Below are 5934 nucleotides of genomic sequence, written 5' to 3'. Positions count from 1 at the left end.
CAGCCTGCCCGTCCTGGTGCGCGTCAGCCTTGCTTTTCTCACGCGCCTCTTGAGAGCCAGGTGATGCTTTTTCTTATTTTTATTTTTTCCTTATTTATTTATAGCAAAGAGCCAGGGTGAAGAGGCCGGTGTCCGCCCTGGCTGGGAGAGAGCTCCGAGAGCTTCGCCCCAGAGCCGGGTCCGCTCCCATGTCGGCACGCCGTGAGCAGCCATCCGTGCGTGCTCCCATCTTTGCACCTATATGGAATAAATATGTAATTCTCTTATTATTCAATTAGGAATTTAATGCACAATCAGGTGATCGCTATAAGAGGATTTCCTCTAAGACGGGATTTGAATAACCGGGCTACGAGTAATATATTCCCTTAACGGGTTTATGCCTTTATCAGATTTTTTTTCCCCTAAGCGCTTTAGTGCATTTACTTCCCTATTGTCACCGCTTTTCTCCCTGCTCTTCCTCCCTCCCCGAGCTTATGCAAATCCCCCGTAAGGCGTTTAACGCGCCGCGTGTGCCGATTGCTCTCGGAGGTAGGCGGCTGCCGCTGTCTCCCGGCAGGCCGCTGCCGCCGCTGTTTGTCTGCCGCAAGGGCAGCCGGGTCCGCTCGCGCCCCCGCCCCTCGCCCTGCCTGCGGCAGCTCCCGTCTCGTTTTCCTGGGGGGGGGTTGAGCTGCCTTTGCTCAGCGGGTAGCTGGGACCCCCCCGAAGCCCTGGCTCTGGGGGATGCGATTGCCCTGCTCGCCTCAGTGGAGCGTTCACTCTGAAACCTACAGACACCCACTTGGAAATGTGAACAGGGGCAGGGGTGACGAGGGGGACGGAGCATGACAAGACTGGCAGTAATATAGTAATAACCAGAGGGGCTGTATTTCTTGTTAAACCTAAAATGGTGCTGCAAGGATGCCCCAGGGGGCAAAAGGCTCAACAGCGGTGTGTCCCAGCTGCCCTCCGGGACCGGGCTGAGGAGAGCTAACTGCTGCCAGTAATAATTACCCCTACGAGGGCTGGATTTCACCCAGATCCCAAAGGGAGCAGAGGATTTCCCGAGCCGCCTCCGTTTCCCATCGCCGGCACCGCGCAGGCCCCCAGGAGCGCTGCAGCGTTGCTCGCAGCTGCTGGTGAGGTTTTTCGTGACCCCGATGGGGGGGGGGGAACGTTCCCGGGGAGGTGTCACCGCTCTCTGCCTTCAGAGAAAATCTCTTTCTCGCAACCTGGGTCTTTAAATAGCCCGGATCAGTGGGCGAGAGCTCCAGCTCGGCCCCCCCAGGCCCTTCCCTCCGCTGCGCCGCTGCTGATTGCCTCCTTTTTTTTTTTTTTTTTCCCATCTTGCGGCTGTGCCTGTGCGCAGCAATTATGCAAAGCTGCAATCAAGGAGCTGAATTAGCTGCTCGTCTTGGATTAATTAGGGATGGATGCAAATCTGTTCCAACGAGGAGGGGGAGAAAAAAAGGCCCCGGGTATCCTCTGCGGCTTTCTCCAGCTCTGCTGGGCTGGCTTAGCTGGTACGGGGCGGGAGGGATGCCAGGAGCAATCCTTCGCCGGAGAGAGAGAGAGAGAGTCTCCGAATCACGGCGTCCGTGTGAAAAAGTTTGTCACCGTCCTTGGTGCGCGGCCGGGACCCCAAAGGTGATAAACTTGTCTCTAATTCAGCCCGCTCTTCCTCGGCTGGGATGGGTTAAATCCGGGGCTCGGAGCGACCCCTTCGTTGGTCCAAGCCCTTTTGCAAGGCCCGGGGAAGAGCAGGGTTAATCCCGCCGCTGCCAGGGCCTAACTCCCCGCAGGAGACATCCCCGTACTCGGTGCGGAGGGGACAGGGCTTGGGGCAGAAGCCCCAAATACCTCTGGGACGGGCAAAAAGAGCCGGGCCCTTGCCGGGTGCGGGCGGGAGATGCTCCGGGCCCCGTTTTCGCCACGCGCCGTCGTTTGGCCGCGGGCTGCTGGTGGGAGAGTCCCCGGCAGGGCGTCCAGAGCCCCTTCGGTGCCCGAGGACTGGGGTGCGCGGGGTGTCCCCACCGAGGGGGGGGGGGGGGACCGGGGCCGGCTTCGCCCTCGCGCGCGTGGAGCCGCGCATCTGGCAGGTTTTCCTGGCTTTTAAAGTGGGTCGAGCAGAAATCCAAGGAGCGTTCAAGCTCACAAGCCACGAGCGATCTGCATCGAAGCTAAATTATTCAGGTCCAAGTAAAAAATTTAAGAGCCCAGCAAAACTCAGAGGGAGAGACCAGATTAGGGGATCCCTGAATGAACCCCGTCCTCGCCCCCCCCCCCAAAAAAACCCTCGCAGCTGCTAAAGGCACCTCGGGCGTGCTCAGCCCTCCGCCCCGCCGCCGCTCGCGGGAACCTGCCCCGTCCTGGCTCAGGGGTCCCTAAAATCCAGGTGTGAACGGGGTGCTCTCGTGCCCGGGAGGGTTTCTCGTGCCGCTTGGCTGGGCTCCGGCTTCCTCGCTGTCACACTCGGCAGCCGGGGAGCTGCTCCTGCGATAAATCATCCCTAGCTGAGCTCTCAGCTCCATTAAGCACCGTAAAAGCCCCTCGGCAGCGCTCGACGCATCCGAGCGGGCACCGGGCTTCCCGGGGAGCGCTCCAGCGAACGGCTCACGCGCCTCCATCAATATTTACAAGCCCCTGGAAACCACCGCGGCGGCCAAGGCCTTAATGGAAAGCGCCTTCAGCCGGAGCGATGGACGCGAAAGCGGAGCCGTCCCGCCGGCGAACGAGACCCCAGCGGCAGCGGGAGGAAGAGGAAGGGCCCCCGCGCCGGGCGGGCCGGGCCGCCGGAGGAGCAGGGCACGGTCGCGCCTGGTGCACCTGTTGGCCTGGATGCGGGGGAAAAAGGAGCCGTTTTGGAGCCGGTGTGTGGTCAGCCCTGGCAGGTACCGCTGGCTCCGGCGGCCGTGCTCGGCCCCACGTGACGGGCTGCACCGAGGGCGGCAGCTCTGGGCCTTCGTCACCTTCCTGCATCAGCGTCGCTTTGCAAAGCTCTCGCCGGGCGGCAGGGGCAAGGCTTGTAGCCGGCTTTGTAGCGTCTCCCAGCAGCTCCGAGCTGCGGCTGCACCCGGAGGGCGCCAGGCTTGTGCTCACCGGCACTTGCCTTTGAAGGCTTCTCCCCCCGGAGCGAAGCCGCTGCTCCTCGCCCAGCTGAGAGGCTGGGGGGGCCGTGGGGCGACGGGCACCGTGTCCTGGCTGCTCGAAGCGCTGCCGAAACCTCCTTCCTGGAGATTTCCATTTCTGCCTCAGGGAGTGGCCGGCCGCGGGCAGCAGAGCTCGGAGGGAGCCGTTGTCTCTGGTCTGCATTGGGGCAGGCGGTGCGGGATGGCGTTGGGGCAGCCCGTCACACAGGGGAGCATCCCACGGGATGGGGAGCAGTGTTTCCGTCCCTGCCCCGGCGGCGTCTCTGCAGCCTGATGTAGCTGAGACCGACAGAGTTTAACTTAGCAAGCTGGGGCTAAAGGCGGTTTCGTCCCCGTGCGAGGCGGGTGATGTCGTTAAAGAGCGTGCCCCATTAGCGGCAGCCTCGTTTGCTCGTGCGCTGGGAAAGCCACGAGCTTTTGCACCGCCATCCTGCGGCAAAACGTGTGTTTCCCACGGAAATGCAGGCGCGGGAACCTGCCAGGGCTTAAACCCTGGCATCAGCTGCGTGTCCGAGTCCTCCAAGGGCTGAGCCCCTCGCGGGCTCTTATAGCGAAACTGCGCATCCACCCGAGCCCCCGGGTCAGCGTCTGGGGCTTCAGGAGGGGGAGAGTTGGTTAAAAAGGCGAATTGCTGCAAGAAGCAGTGAGTAACACTGCGCGGAGAGCGATGCGACAGCGGGGCCGCGCCAGGGAGCCAGGAAAAGGCGAGCGCACATATGCTTTAACACGTCCTGCTCTTTTTTTAAAGCGTTTGCATCTTTGCGATGCCAGGCTGAGGCATCCAAAGGCGCCAGGTGGCCCGGAGGAGCCGGGTTCCCGGCCCTGCGGCGGGGCGGCATGTGGCCTTGCTCCTGGTGGATTCTTTGGTGTCTAATAGGGTTGTGCTTAGCCCTCTTTGCCTCGGAGGTGGTGCCAAGACAGTCTCTCCAGGCCATCGTTGCAAGAGTGTCATGTCTTTGCAGTCTCTCGTCTGCTGTTGAACTGGATGGATGGGGAGGGGGAGCCCAAACACAGCAAAATCACCCCCTTTTCATAGGAACAAAAAAAAAAAAAAATACGCGTTCCTATTATTGTTATTATCCTCTCACTAGAGTAAACGCGGCCTTCATCCCAGGACCTGCCTCGTCGCTGGCCTGAAATCCTCTTCCTTGGTCAAGGGGAATTTCTGAAGCGGCTGAACGCTCRTGGCACGAGCGGCAGCAGGGTTATGCCCCTGCGCTCCAGCCGGTTCCTCGCGCTGTGGGGCCGGCTCAGCCGCGGCACAGCTCCCAGGGGTGTCCGGAGGAGGATGCCACCGCGGTCTCTGGGCTCTGCCAATTCCCAGGAGACCCAAACCGCTCTTGCCTGGAGAGGCAAAATTCCTTGGTGTAAACCAGGTGCTATCAAGTTAGAGCTGAACAAATTAATCCAAAATGGATCTGTCCTTTGCAGCCTGAAAAAAAAAAATCCCTTTTGCACTAGTGCATTGAGTCCTGCACATGCTCAGCCAAGAGGGGAGCAGAGAAACAAGGGCCTCACAGCTCTCTTGGCCTRTAAAGGCTAAGTGAGGCAGTTTGGTTGCTCTGAGCCAAATTCTGGCTGTTTCAGCCAAGTAGAAAAGATGGAAATTTCCACCTGTCTCATTTTTTTTTCCCTTGGATGCATTTGCTGGAGACCCTTTGCTCATCTCTGCTCCCGGCAATAAGGCTACTGAGGAGTTGCAGCCTGTTTTGTCGCTCTAATTTCCTCTGGCGTGAGAGCCAGCAGCGCATCCCGCCGGGCCACGCGCTGATTTATACAAGGTGGCATTTATTGACTGCGAGAAGATTGTAATTCAYAGCCTGGCTCCTTGCAGTTGCATGCGAGGAGGGAGCAGTAACTCTTCCCATTCCTGCTGGCTTTCGCCCCCCCTCCCCCTCACTCCAGGAAGGTCCTGGAGTAACCGGAAAGCACAGCAAATGCTGCTCCTGCATGTGGCTGGGGTTTGGTCGTCCCGCAGGGTCTCTCTTGGTCCTTCCTCTTGCAAGGAGCACTGGTCTGCAGCCCAGGAGAGGCTGCGTCGAGGGGAGGCATTGAGGGCAACAGGGGCTGGATGGGAAAAGCTCAAGGTATCTGCCCGGATGGAGGTGGCGCTGAGCCATGGTGCCGGTGCAGCTGCAGCGGTTCCTGGGGTGAAGGATGGCACCTCGTGCCATTGGGAAAGGCTTGGCCGAGTTTTCTGGTGGCCAAAGAGCTGAACAGCCCCAGGTCTCTGGAAAGCGGGGGGGGACTTCTGCACGCCACCAGTCAGAGCTGCGTCGCACCCGTCCACCCATCCATCACTCTCTGGGACAGCTTGTGCTGGCCCATCGGCACCTCCTGTGCCAAAACTGTCTGCAGGGAGGGGGATGCTCCTGCTCCTATAGCCAGAGTAAAGCTAATGTAGTAAATGAAATTACCCGGGCATCCTCCCTAAATGAGATGTCACCGCAGTTAGCTCCAGGCCTCACTGAATGTCCTCTCAGAGCCCTCTTGGTACCTATGGATGGTACCTATATATGGTACCTATGGACGGTACCTATATGYGGTACCTATGGCTGGTACCTTTTCATGGTACCTATGGGTGGTACCTATGGGCTGGTGAACGAACAGGAGAAACTGAGCAGCTCGCACCCCGCTTCCCGGCAGCGCTGAGGGCCGGGGGTGGCCGGGAGGGAGCCGCCGTGGGGGGCCGCGGGCGGGCAGGGCCCGGCTTTGGGGGCTGCGGGGAGAGGGAGCCGGACGGAGGCAGCGCCGGGCGAGGGAGGAGGAGGAGGAGGAGCGGGGAAGGGGAGGAGGCAGGAGGGATGAG

The sequence above is a fragment of the Apteryx rowi genome, unplaced genomic scaffold (genome assembly GCF_003343035.1).
Source record: "Apteryx rowi isolate R43461 unplaced genomic scaffold, aptRow1 scaffold_6, whole genome shotgun sequence".
NCBI classification, from domain to species: Eukaryota; Metazoa; Chordata; class Aves; order Apterygiformes; family Apterygidae; genus Apteryx; species Apteryx rowi.
The sequence above is the reverse complement of the archived record's forward strand: the minus strand, read 5'-3'. Positions refer to the sequence as shown.